The 17805-nt window shown below is 44.7% G+C and overlaps 2 long non-coding RNA genes across 5 annotated transcripts in view; both read right to left on the bottom strand.

Annotated features, from left to right (window-relative positions):
* LOC103540841 (uncharacterized) overlaps nt 1-17805 on the bottom strand; it is a 636750-nt gene that overhangs the window by 3715 nt on the left and 615230 nt on the right. For all 4 annotated transcript variants that reach the window (XR_011528271.1, XR_011528272.1, XR_011528273.1 and 1 more), the window contains one exon: nt 7231-7385. This is a non-coding gene — a long non-coding RNA (uncharacterized lncRNA). The remainder of the gene's footprint in view (nt 1-7230; nt 7386-17805) is intronic.
* On the bottom strand, nt 2027-5393 carry LOC139076544 (uncharacterized). Its single transcript, XR_011528274.1, has 3 exons — nt 5278-5393; nt 4985-5105; nt 2027-2154 (listed from the first exon to the last, which is right to left on the bottom strand). It is a non-coding gene; the product is annotated as an uncharacterized lncRNA (long non-coding RNA).

Genomic DNA, 17805 nt, shown 5'->3' with positions numbered 1-17805 from the left:
GGGTTTTCTCTTTCGGGGATCACACTGACGGGAGTGTAAATATTGCCATTAATTTGCAAAGATGCGGACCCTGGAGGAGGGCATCTTGCGGGAGGGACCTAAGGCAGGGCGGGTGAGTGGACCAGGGGATTAAGCTAGAGGAATCCAGACGGAGGGAGCGAGCCTTTTCTGGAGAAAATAAAATAGTGGGGTGGCATCCTGTCTCCCAGATCAAAAGACTTGATTCCGGCACTGACAGCGCCTCTGCCGCGTGGACCCGGAGCCCGCGTCACGGTGTGCCGAGGGCCTCCTCAGGCCCAACTAGACCCAGGCTGCGCCCGGCCTGCAGCCCCGCGGGGCCCCTCCTCCTCCCCTGGTCCTCCTCCCTTCTCCACCTCCTCCACTTTCCTCTTCTTTCTTCCTCCATCTTTCTTCTTTTCCTCCTCCCGCTTCCTCTCCAGCCTCATTCCTCCCCCTCCTCCTCCCTCTGCCTCCTGCAGCCCCGCGCCACCCATCTGAGCAAAAGCCAGCTCTGGAGAATGCACCCAGCAGCCACGCCCGCGGGCACCAACCCCAGGCACACGGGGTCGCCGGCAGTAGCCAGGCTGGCCCGCCCCGCCCCGCAAGCGCGGCGGAGGCCTTTTCATGTTCTCACCCTTATTCGCTGCGGATTGCGGCGACGCTTATCTCGGGAATATAACGATTAATCCAGCCGCAGGTTTCCAGATAAGTGATTGTGATGGAGATTGCTGGCGAGAAAATAGACAATTATCCGCTGTTAGCTTTACATAAAGATCGCATTAACTCAAATTAGTTATCAGACAAAAGACCGTCGGCGTGCGCGCCCTGCCGGCCCGCGCCCTGCCCGCGCCCTGCCGCGGGGACCCCCGGACGCAGCCCGGCCCAGCGCGCAGCGGGCAGGGCCCAGGCCCAGGGAGCACAGGGTGGGACGGCGCGCAGGAGGGGAGCCCGGGCGCCGACCCCACGCAGGGACTCGAGCGCTGCGCTTGTCTGGACGCGGCGCGGGGCTCCCCACGCGCCACAGGAGGGTCCCGGGGGCAGCCCGCGCACCAGCTCCGCCCCCCGCGCTCCCTCCCCCGCGTGCCAGCTCCCTCCGCCTGGCGTGCCTCCTACGCCGAGATCCCCTCCCGGGCCTCGACCTTCCTTTCCCGCGCGCTCCCCGCGGCGCTGCCTTCTCTCTTCACCGCCCTCAGCCCGGGGTTGTCGGTCCTTCAACGCGAGCAGGGGACGTCATTCACTCCCTGGCAGAGGCCCGACCCTCCTTCCCGTCGCGGAATCAGACTCGCCGCAAAGGTGTCCTCGGCCCCAGCCGAGTGCGCTTCGCCGGGGCGGTCCCGAGACCCGCCGCCCCTACTCCCCGCGCACGGTCGCTGTCCTCCCATCGCACCGCGTCGGGCTGGCTCTCCACCGACCCAGTTACCACGAGACGGACAGGAAAGGGGGGCTGGGGGAAAGAGGGGACAGAGCGACCCTCGGAGCTGCGTGTCGGTGGCCCAGGGGCCCGGCGGGGACCCGGAGCGCCAGCGTGGGCAGGGGCAGGGATGCTGGATGAACAAACGTTGCGCACGGTCCAGGCACCCGGTTGCCTCCTGCGCGCTCTTTCTCCCATGTCCCTACTGGTGTTGACAGGGGCCCGTCGGGGCACGGGTTTCACTGGCGCTGCCAGAGCAAACGCACAACCCGCCACCCAGCGCCCCGGGCCGGCCGCAGGGCCCTGCGGGGTCCCCACCGCCGCGGGCGCGCGCTGGCGCGGCAGCTCCCGCCCGGCCGGCCTCCCTGGCCCCCAGGGTCCCCGGGCCCCGCTGAATAGGGCGGATAATGACCCCCGGTTCCCAAGGCAGGCTTTCTGCTGCCTGGTGAGCTTGGATTTGTGTGGTCCAAGCCTTTCCCAGCTTGTCCCATTCTGTCACCGGGATAAGGGGCTCCCTCGGCTCGTTTGCACCTGCGTCGCTTTTGGCTCCTTCAGGAATGCGCTGAAGCTTGTAATCAGCTTTGTGAAGCCATTGAGTGCACGGCTGAGTGAAACTTCCAAAGCTCGAGGAAAACTGGCCCGCTGAATAGGAGCCAGCATGGGGCTGCTCTCCAAGCCTCCGCGCTGCCAAATTCCAGCAGAGCCCCTCACAATCGCGCTGCGCGGCTCCACCGCTCCCCGCACTGAGAAAAGTGAGAAAAGAAAAGCGAAAATACCAGTCACCGAGGTTAGCCGTTTGTTCCCAGATTAATGGCAAACGGCTCCCTCTCACCGCCCCCTTCAACTTAGCTCACCGATTCAGGAAATATGACATAGCGGAGGGAGGACCGTTTTTAATAACAACTCATCTGTCTCATATTTTGGCTGGAGGTTCCCCCAGCTCATAGCTGAGCTGCAAGCCCCAAGTCCCCGGGGAGCCTCAGGCCTGGGGACTTATTTACAATTGGCTGTGCACCTTGCCTGAGTGGAGGAGTTCGATGAAGCCAAACCTGAGCCCCCGAATCAGCGCTCCAAGGCCTCCAGAACATTTCCTTAAGGAAACAGAACAACAAACCAGTCCCATCCCTTCTCTAGGTTGCCCTCACCCACTTCAGCAGGAGCCTGTCCCCCAACCCTGGATCCCTTGATTTCAGTGGCTTTGGAAAGAAGAAGGATGCAGGGAAAGCAGAACTTCTCTGACATTAAGATGTGTTTGTTTTTTCTGGACAGATGACTTTAGGACTCGAGTGCAAACTCTGTTGGAGCTGCAGCTGCCACCATATGGCATGTGTTTGTGGCTGCGGTTCCAGGAAGACAGGCCGTCTCTGAGCTACTTCTTCCTACAGAGTCTGTGCCCCTCACACAGGAGCCTCCCGGGGCTTCCTGACAGGCCCTCGGTCTCTCTCCCTATTGCATAGATGGAGGGAAGGAGGTTGTAGGCTGGCGCTCTCTCCAAAAAAGGAAATCCTTGGCAGCCAATAGATCTGCTAGCTTGCGGAAGGCAAACCCATACTACTCATCAACCGTCAAGTCAAGACATATGAGCATCCATGGCTGTCACCGTGTCCAGGGCAGGCTCTTTCTTGGTGCTCTTACACCCCACCATCGCAAACAGTGCCTGGTGCATAGGAGACAGTGCCTGTTTGTTGAACGACGTTGTCCAGTTATGTCTCTGAACTCAGAGTAGGAGCAGGTCTTCTGAAGCATGGAATCCTTTCTCCGATTGTGCATGAGGCCCTCTCCAGTGAATCCTGATAGACGTGACTTGGAGAAAAGAAAGTGAAGGCAACATGGTGATCTGTGCATAAAAACTCTCTTTGCAATTGCTATGAATTTCTTTAGCTAATTAATTCTTCTCACCGTGAATTGGAAGCCTTTCCTCTTCTGCAAGCACCAAGATATCGTTTTTATGACTTGATCTGTATTTCCATCGCTTTCTGGAAGCATTACCTCGGTCCTGCAGGGCTTTCTGTGCTGCAGCACCTTGCTTTTGTCTTAACGGGCCTCTTTAAATCCCAAACTTGTTATAAAGCCTTGGGGAGAACAAGGGGGAAGGAAGGAGGGCAGAGTACCCCTGTGGATGCCTGGTGACAGCTTTCTTGGTTACACTCTCAGGAGACCGGGAGTGGGCGAGAATTCTCGTGTGTAGACATGAATATGCGTAAGAAGCTATAACATGTGAAACAGCCTGTTTGAGTGAGGACACTGTACGAGAGCGGTCAAGTGATGTGCCTGGAAGTACTCAGGGACATTGTGACTGTCCTCCAGAATAATGAGAAGAAAATAAGGGACTACTCTATCCTGTTTTAAAACACATCAGATAGCTCTGTTGAAGAGCAGGGTAACTCTCCCCTTCATACAACGCTGAGCCCCCAAAGGTGGCGCATGGAGAGAATTTAAAAGAGAAGTTAAACATCTCTCTGTGCCAGGCTTTGTGCACTCATTTGTAGATGCTAAAACGCTTTCAACATCCCAAATTCATACCACCCATTTGAAGATTTAAAGTTTAATTTTTTATTGAGAAGTTTGATGTGTTGTTTTCAGCCGTGTTTCTCCTTCCAGCCATTCTCGGTAACAAGTCAGGAGGATATGCAGTAATTCAGAAATTAGTGAAATTTTATTCTTGGTGGGGGTGTTGGATTAAGAGGCTGGGAGAGTGTGAAACAAGTCAACGTGTAATTGTATGATAAGGCTCTCACGAGGAATTTATTGGCCAAGTTGCTATTTCTATTCCTTCCTAATCTCGTTTAGCACATTCATTCTCTGCAATCTGTCTCCATAATCTTCTGTGGCAGAATGGCAGCCAATAGAAGCATGCATGTTTGGAGAGGAGAGAAAATATGCAGAAGCGTGATAAACTGATGCTAATTATCCATATTTAGGACACCAAGTGCAGAAGATCAAGGTTTACAAATAACAAACCAGAGCCAATGATGATGGCTTCCTCGTGTGGAATATGTTGGAGGGGACCAGATAAGGGTTTCACGCACAGGAGAGATTTATTGGTCAAAGGGTTCACCTTCCACTTTTCCACTTTTATATAGCAGTAAATTATTTAGGCTAAATTCACCAGAACATTACTCTTTTATTTGGCGATGTGCCATGACTTGCTCTTTCTTTGTGTGCTTTCAATGCAAATCCTTGTAGTGTAACATCAGTTGATAAGGGACAAATAATGGAAGTAATAGGTAATTCCCTTTAAATGGCACATATAGGACGGCGAGGTAATGCTCCCAGGAAGGGTGAGAGGAGGTGAAGAGCACAGGGCCGAAAGGGAAGCAATATCAACCTCAGCCATTACATGATGTCTCTGCCAGAAAAAAAGGGAATATAGACATTCACTCCATGTACGTGTGCATATGTGTCTGTGTGCTCCCCAAGCCAGCAGGCTTGTGGCAAGAAGCAGGTGTTCGAGCAGAGAGCCAATACATCTATTTTTCTGGAAACGTCTGGAATCCTTATCATTTAAAAGTTAAAAAAGCCAAACATAATCTTTCTCTTCTCTCTATTGTCCCCGCACCACCTCAAACCAACCTGATATTTATAATTGACTCCCGATCCTCTCCAAGACTTCTGGCTCCAAGGAAACAAACAGAAAGAATTCAGGATGGAAATACCACGCGGCGAGGTTGAGGGGTCAGTGGTGGAGTCTTTTCTGCGTTACAATAATTGCCGTGTAAAGTTTCCAGAAAACAAGCACAAATTCAGCTCAGCACTTTACTGCAAATGTGCGTGCTCATTTTGAAATTTAAAATATTAACTAAACCCCATTCAGTAGTACTAACTTTGACTCGTTTGTTTTTTTGACCCATCACCAGCTTTCGTACCCATTGGGAAGCTGGGCTCCTCGCTTCGTCCTTTGAGTCTTCCAGAGTTTTTCTTTGTCACTTTTCCAGTTGGTGATAGACGAGGCAATAGAAACCTTCTGTCAAATACACATTGCAATTTAGTGCGAACCACCTACTAGAAATACAAGACTTTTTAGAACCAGAAGAGCCGTGGTGAAGATTGGGAAGATAATTTACGGTCCCTGCATGGGGAAGTCTTAGGGAGGAATAGCTCATCCTTGACACAAACAGTTTCTCTCCACCCTAGACTATGTGGACCAGAAATTATCTGTAAGTTACTACCACACACATTCACTTTTTCTTTTCAACAAGCCTAAGGGGCCATTTATTGTAAGATGCATCTTGATTTTATATGCCGCTATGAAAGAAAAAACTGCCAGTTATGCTTGTAAGTTGTCACTGATGGTAATGGTGCCTGTAGGGTCCAGAGATAAGACTGAAAATGTGTGTGAGAACCAGAGGAATACAGCGTGCAGAGCGGTGTGAGTCGAATAACGAGTTTGTAACATTTTGCCTAAAATATTTTCAAAATTACCCATTATTCCATGGAAATTAACTTTGTTAAAAATAACGATATGTTCAAATAATATGTGGTGAACACGTGCGACACATACTCTACAGTTACACACAGACTCCAGACAATTGTCCATTCAATTCACCAAAAAAACCCCACAAAAAGCAAAAAGACAAATATTTGTTCATGAGTAATAATCTGGCAATCGAGGCTAAAGATGTAGATTGCTGGCATTTCTGGGAATGACCTAGGCCAGAGAAAGAGCCTTGATTCTTCAGTTTAGTTGATGCATGTGGATTCCAGAAAATCAGAGTGTTACTTCACATACGTTTGGTGTCTGCCAAGGTACCGTGAATAGTGTAGGCTTGGTTAGGCTTGGTTAGGTTTGGTTAGGCTTGGTTAGGTTTGGTTAGGCTTGGTTAGGCTTGGTTAGAGTTGGTTAGGCTTGGTTAGGCTTGGTTTTGGTGCCCAGACTGGAGGTTGTTGATTTTATTCCCAGAATCGCTTTTTCTCCCTGAATTACAGGCTTTTTGCCTAAGTAATCTGAATGGTGCCGAAACTCTTTACCTGTACACTGTCTCTTGTCACCAAACGCCTCCTCCTCCCTCACCAACAACCACTAATCCATCTGTGGAAACTGGTCATTATTATGAAAATAGGACTAAGTTCAGAGAGATCAACAATTATTTTTTAAAGTAACCAGTTAAATGCAAGGAACCAGTTAAACTGCTTACCAGTTGAAGCTAACTTTTAAATTTTGACTTCTTATTAAGATTAAAGTCAACTTTTTTTTTAAATTAGCTTGTGTTCATGCATTCGGACACTGGCAAATTTTCGCCCCACTAGAAGTGGACCTTGGCAGAATGTGGAAAAGCAAAAAAGAGGGGAAAGGTCCCCAACCAATTGACCTAGGGATTCTAAATGTGGCCGCTATCTTGGCCATACCCTTCTAGGCTGTGAAGTGTGTGAGTGCCCACATGCGTGTGGGAATGTGCGTGTGTGCACACGCCCCCACATGCTCACGGGTGCTGCCCAGATGGTAGCAAGTTGCAGAAGCACAGCACTTCCTGTTCCCAGCGAGTGAAGACCCTGACTGAGTCCGGGTCAGGGAGAAAACACAGAGGTATGGAGACGCCAGGGAGAAGAACACAGGACTCTGGATGTAGTGCACCTCTGAGTCAATGTCACTTTTGTCCCTCCTTAGAGCTCGTGGTGCCACCGTGTGTGTAAATGTGTGGTTTATGCTCAGCTCCCACTCTTAGGGCTTTTTCTCACTATAAAGCGAGTGGTTAGTTTGGTGTATGACTATGTTCTTTGCTCTTCCTTCTCTCCAGAACCTTCCCCCCACCCTGTATCAACTAACATCAAATATTTATTCAGTGCATGCAAGCATCAGTAAGTCTCTCTCTCATAAATACCTAGCTCCCATTGAATCTTCAAATGATGCATAAGGTGGCTTTGTGCGTGCGTCTTCCTGAGCGCACTCCTGGACCCCTTGAGCGGAGGCATTTCAGCCCCTTTAAAATGTCTCTGAGCTGGATTTCTCATCTCTGGGCAGTGTGTATTGAGGTATCTGAAAGAAACACGGAAGTCCAATTATTATTTGCCTGTGAACTGGTTAGCAAGATGATTACAAGATACAGTAAATACACTTGGCAGGTTGAAACATACTTTCAGCTCCAATGACTTCAAATAGCTTCTGAGTAAAACAAATAAACAGAATAATGGTGGGATTTATTTGGAATTATTCATTATGAGACTACCCAAGGCATGACATTTTCCAATCACGTCTTAATTTTCTTTTTAGGAGCAGAAAGGGTTTTCATATCTTGACATATTCATCACCCCGGGCCGGGGGCAGTCATCTCTCTGGCTCCAAGAGCTAATGGGATGCCGTGGGGTCTTGTGTGGCTCTTGCATGGTTTGCTCTGCCTTCTGCACATTAAAAGTGAAGCAAATACCCAGGCTGATGGTCCTAGATCATGATCTATGAGTTGATGTGTTAAATGAGCCCGTTGCTTTCAAGGTTATAAATGACAAGATTTTACTATTACAGGTAATTTATAGCTATTTCCTGTTTGACGTGACAGATCCTTGTGGAGAAGTCCAAATTTGTCTGCTTGACATACATTTATTTTAACACTTTCCCCTTCTCCAAATTCTAGCATGTATTAACTACTGTTTTCCGAGGTGTCACTTTGCGCCTGTGGGGGCTACCTCTTGAGGCTTCAGTGAGGTTCCCTGGCCTCTACTCCAGATGGCTGCCTGCATTTCAGCAGCTAATGTGGGTGATTACTGGCATATTTACTGTAATTTATAAAAATCACAGGAAATGACATTTTTATTAGTCACTGACCCCGCTATCACCAACTGCATGGATGTTATGCATACAAATCCATTTTTAAAAATTGTTCTTCTGAAATCAGAAGGTCTTTCCAGTCTCTAATTCTGTAAAATGATCATGTTTCACTTTTGCTTACCATGAATGGGATCACAAAGGCGCTCAGATCTTGGCTTATGTCATAGGGCCTGGAATTTTCTGTGTGGGAACTAGAATAAGAGTCAGAGAAATGCTCTCCAAGACTGAGAAAGATCCCGAAATGTCCAGAGCTCAGTCCTTGAGGAGGTGTAGACAGGGGTTAAGGGCATGAGCTTGGGAGTCACGCTGCAGCTCATGGACTCACTCCCAGCCCGTAGTGAGGAGCACATACGTGTTTGCTGTTATTATTGCTGTGGTGTGTGCCTGTATTCCTACATCCACTCCAGCGACAGACTCCAGAACCGTGGCCAGAGCTGCTTCCATGCAGAAATGAGACATGGCATCTGAGAAACAGAATAGAATCTTACTTCCACCGCTTCCTCCCCCCATGCCTCCAGAAGGCGCTGCTTAGCTGAGAAGAGAGGGCATGGGTTGCATCTTAAAGACTGAGTAAGAATTTTCTATGTGGACTAGGGTGGAGGAGGCAGAGGATTTGTTATTAGCCAATGTGTGGAGTTATAAGGAAAGGTATTGGGATTTAACACAGCAAGGGTTTTTTTGGTATTAGTAGGGAGTAGAGTGCATTTGAAGGAGTAGCAGAAATGAGACTGGAAGCAAGGACAGGAGTCACATCATGAGTAGCCTTGAATGCCACCCACACTAAAGAGTTTGAACCTCATCCTTTGGCAACGAGAAGCACTGAGGACCGTTCGATTGTTTGGGATGTATTAAAGATAGCCTGGTTGGAGGTATATGATTTGGGAGTCAGAAACGGTAGTTGAAACCACAGAGTTGATGAGATTGCCGAGGGGAAAATATGAGAGGAAAAGGGAAGAGGGATGAAGGTGTCATCTGGGAAATATGGTCTCCCACAGGGAGACGGGGAAAAAGCAGTGGGCAGAGAGGGAGGAGCAAGAGGCTCATGTCAGGAGATCTGAGAGAGGAAAGAATTCAGGAAGGAAGAGTAATCGGCCACCTAGAAGGATGTAGAAAACCAGTCAGTGAACGTCCCCCAAATGGAACATTAGGAAGTCATTGTAAGCCGGGACAAGAGGGCCTGAGGTGGGATGGTGGGGCAGAGATGCACTGGTGAGAAGGTGAGAAGGGGACAGGAGAGCAGACAGAGATCAAGACTACAGACTCTGCACTCAACCAGAAGTCTGGGCTTGGCTCTGAAGGTGGGAGAGAAAGTGCAGCGGCTGCAGGGGAGGGGCGTCCGTGTGCTTCTGTAAAGGAGACTTCAGCTCTTTAGGAACTGGAAGTGGTGGAGAGAGGAGGATCAATGGCCAAGGAGTATTGGAGATTCAGGAGCGTGAAAAGCAACAGTCATGACCACAAACATTTATTAAAAACACTGCAGGTACCACGCACTATGCTATTTTTTATTTTTACCTTTGTTATCTTGTTTAATCTCCATAATAATCCTACCCTCTCTTCATAATTGAAAATCACACAGAAACGTCAACTTTGGGATTTGGACCCAGGCTAGTGTGACTTCAAAGCTGGGCTTTAACCACTGCTGTGCTGCGTTATTGAGAATAATTGTGGAGCCAGGAGGAAACAGACCTAAGAACAAAATGGAGACTGGGAGAGAGCTAGCGAGGAGAAAGAGGGGCTAGTGTGTGTTAACTGTTCAACATTCACCAATTCACCCCATGCACTAGACACTTAAAATCTGTTATTTTTCTTCATAACAAAGATGAGGGAGATGTTTTTAATGCCCATTTACAAATAAGGAAACTGAGGCTCAGGGGACGCAGCTAATACATAGGAAAGTTAACATCTCAACTGACATCTGCGGGACTTGGAAATGCTCCTAATTGTCCACCATGCCACCCTCAGTGAGTCCTCCGAGAGGGGAAGAGAGACATCAATGGGACACCGATGAGAGACATGGATGAGAGACATTGATGAAACATTGATGCGATATCAACGAGAAAGATTGAGAAGACATGGGTAAGAGACATGGATGAGAAACATGGGTGAGATATTGATGAGACATTGATGAGACATCGATGAGACACTGATGGGGTGAACATAGGGTCTGAGCACAGGAACCATCCTGATAGGCGCCTCTGCTTCAGAAGAAGCAGCCAAGTCATCTGAAAGAGAAGGAAAGGATGCGATGGATTGGACAGCTTAAGGGGAGTGGCTGGAAGATTGAAGTAGCAGCTCTCAGAAATGGAAGAAGAATCTGACCAGGGAGGTGCACACAAGGAATCCTGAGTGGCTCTGAGGGCCCAGCTGACTTTTCAGATTAACCTAACGAAATGCAGCATGAGCTTGTAAGGATCGGCTGAAACATAGCACAGATATTTTTAATTGGATTAGTGGTTAGAACAGGATATGGCCATTTCAAGCCCGGGGTGGGTGAGACGCCAACTGAGTTGAAAGGTCTTGAATGGGGCAGCCTAGTGAAGACCCAGGGAAGAGATGAGAGATGCCATTTTGTGGGTGGAACACAGCTCACTATACAGAGCATTTCAGAATCAGAAGCTCTGACTCCGGCAGAGTTACCTGTGCCTTCAGTAGGAGAGAAATTAGTATGGAAGAGTGTGAGGGAGAAAGGAAGAGAGAGACAGAGACAAAGAATAAAAGAGAGTCAGAGAGAGAGACAGAGAAAGAGTGAGAGACAGAGTGAGTCAGAGCGAGTGAGAGAGACAGAGAGGGAAGGAGAGAAGAAGAGGAGGAAGAGGAAGAGGAAGAGGAAGAAGGAGGGGTCTTCACAGTATGCTAAACTTCGTATGGAGTATGGAGACTTCCCAGGGGTCTCCCACAGTATGGGAAACATGTCTTTACTGCTATGGCCAGTACCAAAGATCTAATTAACAAGTCCCCTGATTTGGGGAAACTAACAGTTAAATTTAATAAATATTTGTTGAGGGCCAATGATGTCTCAATCTTTAAAGGTTTCCCTCTTATTACCCAAAACAATTCTTCAACTTAGATACCATTTCTGCCATTTTCCTTATGAAGAAACTGAAGCTCAAATAAGTGAAGAATTTGCCTAGGTTTATACTGCTGGTGAGCAACATAGTCAATGTGTGAACTAGACCGTCTGACTTCAAATGAATGCTCTCCCTTCACCACACCTGCTACTGTAGGATTTATGTACATGTCTCTGTCACAGTACAGTAGAAGGTGGAATTTCACCAGCACTGAAATGCGTGAGATGAGGAATAAGTGCTGTGAGGGGACGAGGAAAGTAGCAATCACCACGGTTGACATAACTCTGGAGAAGAGCTCCAACTAACCTCCACATGTCCTGGGAGGGTCTAAATTAGGAGTTCTTAACGGTCTTGTGACATCAACCCACTTAACAGTCTGGTGAATTTCTCAGGATAATGTTTCTAAATGAGTAAAATAAAATGCATGAAAGGAACCAACTCATTATTTGGAAAATTGGCAAACAAAGGGAAAGAATCAAGCATGTATATTCTGACTTCCTATATTAACTCTATCACTGGTAACCAAAGAGTGGATGAGGCATGTTTTTTCCTTGTAGAAGTATTACAGATAATAAATTGTTAGGAATGATAGAATTAAAATAAAACATGCTGAAACCCCTAATTAACAAATGGATCTAAACACTGAAAATCAATGGCTGCTAACCAAGACAACCAGGAGTAATGTCGCCCTCTCTTCTGCCTCCACACCCTAATGGCATCCAGCCTCGAGCTCCAACTCTCAGACTGCAGGAAGCACAGTGGAGAGAGGAACCCGACAAACCACACCATGGGTATGCAACCCACAGCCAGGCTGGGGAGGCTCCACAGGATACCTAATCCTTTTTTTTTTTTTTTTAATTTCAAGAAATAAATTGCAAGGTGAGAGAGAGAAGAGAGACGAAGGTAGAATCTGTAAATTAAGAGACTTCAAAAAAAACGTATCGACCAATTGAAAGCAATGAGATATTCAATGACATTTCAGGAATTGTTGGTTTTTTAAACTATGAGGATGGTGTTATGATTATAATTCAAGAAAAATAACTTTTTATATTTCAGAGGTACATACTGAAATATTTGCAGATGAAATTATGTAATATCTAGGGCTTACTACAAGCTAACACAGTATTGAAAAGGATTTGGGGCTATAGCTGGCTGATAGATATATGTGGTTCTATACATCTTTCAGTCTACCATTATGTATGTTCCAAATTTTCCACAAGAAAAAGTTAAAACTAACATTTAAGATCACTAAGGAAACAACTTGTATTGAAATGTAAATATCAAAACATGTTTTTACGATATTTTGTGATATAGTAATAATTTTCCTCCATAATGCACTGAGTAACAAGATCTGTGGCAGATCTAAAAACTACGGCAATTTTAAAGTAGTTGTGAGCACAAATGATATTTTGAAATATTTGCAACAACTGTACTCTGACATGAAAATACCAATTATTTCAATTGGTGACAAAGTCACAGGTAATGCTAATACTCCTGTGGTTTATTGACCACATTCATAACTCAAGAAAAAGCTAAATTGTAGCTAAAGGTTAATAAAAATAAAGGTGAATATTTTTCTGCCCAAGTTCAATGGACATTCTGAATTCTCTGCTTGGAGTCCTTCCATCCCAGGTTATCTTGATGGATTCCAGGTCAACAGCAGCTGGTCTAAAGGCACAGCAGAGTTTTGGAGTGAGTACAGTGTTTCTATTCTAGGCGAGGCCATCCTATGTCTGATTTTAAACCCGTGGTTCTTATGTGCTCAAGGCATTCATGGATCCATCTTTGGTTTCCTCTTTTCCTTATGGAGCCATAGGAACCCTTGCTTCAGAGACAAGTTGACAATCCTGGCATTTCTTCTCTACTCTCCCTGATGGAAAAGTGACCCAATTAACATACCACATTTTATTATACCACTTAGGAACCACTAATAGTGATACAGAACCACAGATTCCTCAAATGTTAGAATACAAAGATACCTTCAAGACAATCTGGTGCAGCTCCTGCATTTTCAGATGGGAATAGTGATGCTCAGACAGATAAACTCTCTGGTCCAGAAGTTCTCAAACGTTCTCAGTGTCTTAGTTTTATTTTCCACAATATCCTAATCCAAAAGAAAGAGCTAATAGTTTTGTTTATTAAGTAGGTAGGTTGAACTTAAAGCCTTTTTATGTAGTAACAACTCTTTAGCCACTTGAAAAAAAATAATACATGTAAATTGAAGGAAAAATTGATATTTTAATTACATTCTTAAATAACCATAATTTTCTATTAATGGCATGTGTGCCTGCCATTGGAATCAGATTTGGCCACGACCACCTGCATTTCATGTTCTACATAGATTTTTGAGTGATACTCTTTTCATCACAGCAACTGCCCAAAACCCAGCTTCACAAAGATAATGATGCTGTAAGGAATGTGGCACAACCTCGTGTTAAACTGTGAATCACATCAGGTTGGTAGTTTGTGCATCACCCACTAGATGAGAAGTATCACTGCGTCTCTCTTGAAAGTTGTAAACATCCCTTGGCACCTCTGTGAGTGTGCTGTGATGTCCCCAATCACCTGGGCACACAGTTAGGGAACTAAAGATACAGTTTAAGGTTAAACAAGCAGGTGCACTGGATTCAGAAGAGCCACAATGTCCAGTGGGGCATATTCATGTAAGAACTATGGCCTTCTTTGATTTCATTTTATAAATGGGTACATGTCCCAACCAGAACTTGATGAAACCATGTGACAAATTACTGGTCTGTTAAACCCTGAAAAATCCTCTCTATCCAAGTAAATCTAACTTATCTGGACTTTGTCCTCTTTGCAAATTGATTAGTGGAAAGTCCATTCCTTAAATTTTAAAAAAAAATTCTAGCAGCTCTCTTCTAGCTGTATTTGACAGTTAATTCCGTTTGCACTTCCTCTTCTGGCCATGATGGAAAAACTAGTATCAAACTAGATCTTCTAGTGTTAAGAAACCATAAAACTGGACAAAATACATAAAACAACTGTTTTCAGAGGTTGGACAATAAGCAGTGCAAGACTGTGATCCCTGACAGATGGGAACAAATAGGTGAGCCGCATGATGACCAGCTTTCCACCTGGAGGTGCTCCCCAAACTGTGATGCAAGGAAGGGGAGCCCACACAGAACAAGGCAGTCCTGCTGAACTGAGGAGACAGAAGTTGAAGAGTAGGACCAAAGAGAGAGCTGGAGGGCGGGATATAAGGAATGCACAGAGAAGATTTCAGAAATCTGCATAGATGTCCCCTTGAGTCCCTGACTAAGTAGTTGGCTCTGCACGCTAAAGGCAAGACTCTGACACAGCAGGCAGAGATCAGCTACCAAGGAGAAGCGAGCTGAGAAGAAATTCCAGAACTTACACGGGGCTGGGAAACAGAGAAGTACCCATTGACCAGTAGGGAGACCTCATTGAAGGCACCAAGTGCTCAACTGATATCCCAGAAGGGCCACGACTTAAGAAGAGGGCAACTCTAGCCCAGGAGTAAAGACTACTCCAGACGTGTCCTAACAAACTTAAAAACAAGGGTCAACAGACCAAACTGTCTAGGAACTAAACTTAACACTCTTTACATCAAGACAAAGAAAAAGCGGACATTTGATACTGTAACATCCACTATGCCCAGTGTACAATACAAAATTATCAGACATGTACACAAGCAATAAAATCTGAGAAAAATGTGAGTAGGAGGAAAACCAATGGAAAGAAACAGATGTGAAATGACAGAAATGTGGATTTTAATGCAATCATTACAAATAGGTTGAAAGGTTTAAATGAAAATATGAACCCATTGTGGGACCAGATTGGGAATATCAATAGAAAAGTAAATATGAATGAAAAAGAACAGATGGAAATTCTAGAGGTGAAAAATATAATCTAAAATGAAATGTTTCCATTCATTTATAAACTTTCCAATCAGAATTGCTGTCTTTTCCATAAATATAATGCAGTACACAAAATATATTGTATCCATGAATAAAATACAATATAATACATTATAATGTTTCACTCTAGCAGCTTTCCTGCGAGGAAGCCAAAGAACTTCATGCACATATCTAGTTACACTCAAAATCAATTGGGTACCACTGGACACTCTATTTACTCTCTAAGACAGCACTGTTTAATAGAACTTTCTATGATGATGGAAATGATCAACATATGCACCGTTCAATATGGCAGCCACTAGCCACATGGAGATATTTAGATTTATTTTAATTAAGAACTCACTTCTCCAGTCATAGCAGTCAACTCTCAAGTGATCATAGTCTAGCTCTAAGGTCTTAAGGAGGATATTTATGGCCTTAAGGTCAATTTTGTTAAAATCCAATTTTTTGTATGTTAAAAGAATTAATTCAACTTCCAAAAGTTAGAATAACTCAATGACTCCATAAAGAGTTGTTTATGCCCTGGGGAAATTCAAGTGGAAATTTCTTCTCATTTTATTAGTCAATATGTTAACAAAGAAGTCAAGGCCTTGTGTGAACACAGTGATTCTCAAACTTTCATGGGAACAGCAGTTATTCAGAGAGTTTGTTATAAATGAAGCTTTCTGAGACACATCCACCCTCAGATTAAGGCGTATCTAATCCAAGTGTCTATTCCTGGATGGGATTCAGGAATCCATATTTTTAGGAAGCATCCCAGGTAATTCTGGTACATGATTACCCCTTAAGAAATGCTAGAAAAGCACACAAATATCCAAACCAAATATTAACACCTCAATCAGTATGATTTTACATGCCTGATGTGGATGGTTATTTAATTTTTCCTTTTGCAACCTGCATTGGTATTCATTAGCTATTCTCTTCCTAAATGTAGAAAAAAATTCTCTCCTATTTTCACTTTATTCTATTAAAAGCAAATTACATTTTCCAGATGATTCAAAATAGCACATTTTTGTATGTAAGTACCTTATATACACTAGGTGCTATTTATTTGTGGAACGAGCAAATCTAGATGATAGGTGTCTTATGGACGTCATGTCTGAAAACACTTGCTCCACATACACTAATAAGTTAATGACGTGAGAACCAACATACTTGATCTCTGCTAAGTACTTTCCCCTTTTATATTGGCAGAATGCATGCACAAGTACACTTCCTTTTTTGGTGAGGAAGATTGGCCCCAAGCTAACATCTGTGCCAATCCTCCTCTATTTCATATGTGGGACGCCACCACAGCATGGCCAGATGAGTGGTGTGGAGGTCTGTGCCTGGGACACGAACCCACGCACCCCAGGCTGCCGAAGGAGAGCATGCGAACTCAACCACTACTCCACAGGGCGAGCCCCCACAAGTACACTTTCAGTAGAGAGTTCTGTATCACTAGTCCTTTTTAACTTGTAAGTAAATTATAATAAGAATTTTACTCACAGACTCACCGAAACATGTGTTCTCCCTTGGAGGCGATTGAAAATTCTCTCACATGATGAAATAGAATGCATACAGATTTGGCTAACAGAGTTTATTTTATGAAATCAGGCTTGGCTATATTCAAGAAGGAATCCAAAGAGCAGTATTTGATCTCAGAAACCTTGTTTGGTCCACTTCCTCAGCACTGAATTAGCAAACTAACTCTTAATCCCGAGACAGCTAATGCTTTCTGCTGGCCAATTTCTCACCAAAGTGCTATGTTTCCTGTACTTCAAACTAAAGATCTCATTGCAGGAGATTATGTCTATAGAATATGATTTTAGAAAGATCTTATGATCTTATACTTAACAAGAATTTTTGTTTGTTTGCTTAAATAAATTCATTTTGTTTTAAAAGCCAAACCAAAGAGTTTTTGTGTTATAGAGTTTTGTATTTTTGATGTATTGGTTGAAGATACATCGGGAAGTGGTGTATCTGTGCCCTGTATTTGCTCTATCATATACGTGTTCCACTTACATGGGGATTATCCACATAGTCCCAATATCACCCATAATTCCATTCTGTCTTTTTTATATATGTCATTTACTAGCGAGGAGGAGGAGACAGTTATATTTAAGTGTGGCTGTATATGTGTATTTTTGAGAATACAAAATCTTTTCCTTATCAATTCTTCATCTGATTCTGAACCTTATGAAATAGTCTACCACAAAATGTGTTTTTGAGTGTTTGTTTCGTTTGTAGGTCCCTGAACGGATTCTCTTTTTACGTTCAAAGGATGTGTATCTTTTTTTTTTTTTTTTTTTGCCGCAATAGTTCCATTAGACTGGATTTGGGGGCACTTTTGTTCTAGCCACAGCCACTTCCTCTGTGATAGAAAAGAGATTAATGAATTAATACCTTTATAAAACCCATTTTCTATTTCTCAACATTTCTGAATAGGGCCCATGAATCACTTAATAATTTTGTGAAACAGTTTTTCCATGGCAACTCTTTGGAAATCTCCAACCACTAGATCAGAGTCCATGTTTGTGGAATAAGTGGAATAATTACCTTAACTATCTTTTACATAACAGCTCTCAGATCCTATCACTCTCTGGAGAATGACATCTTGGGGGGGCACGGTCTCCCTTGTCACCTTAGTCTCATCTGGTGGTGGACCTTGTTATTGCTGTCTTTGGT

Source organism: Equus przewalskii, chromosome 16, assembly GCF_037783145.1.
Source record: "Equus przewalskii isolate Varuska chromosome 16, EquPr2, whole genome shotgun sequence".
NCBI lineage: Eukaryota > Metazoa > Chordata > Mammalia > Perissodactyla > Equidae > Equus > Equus przewalskii.
The sequence above is the reverse complement of the archived record's forward strand: the minus strand, read 5'-3'. Positions and strand labels throughout refer to the sequence as shown.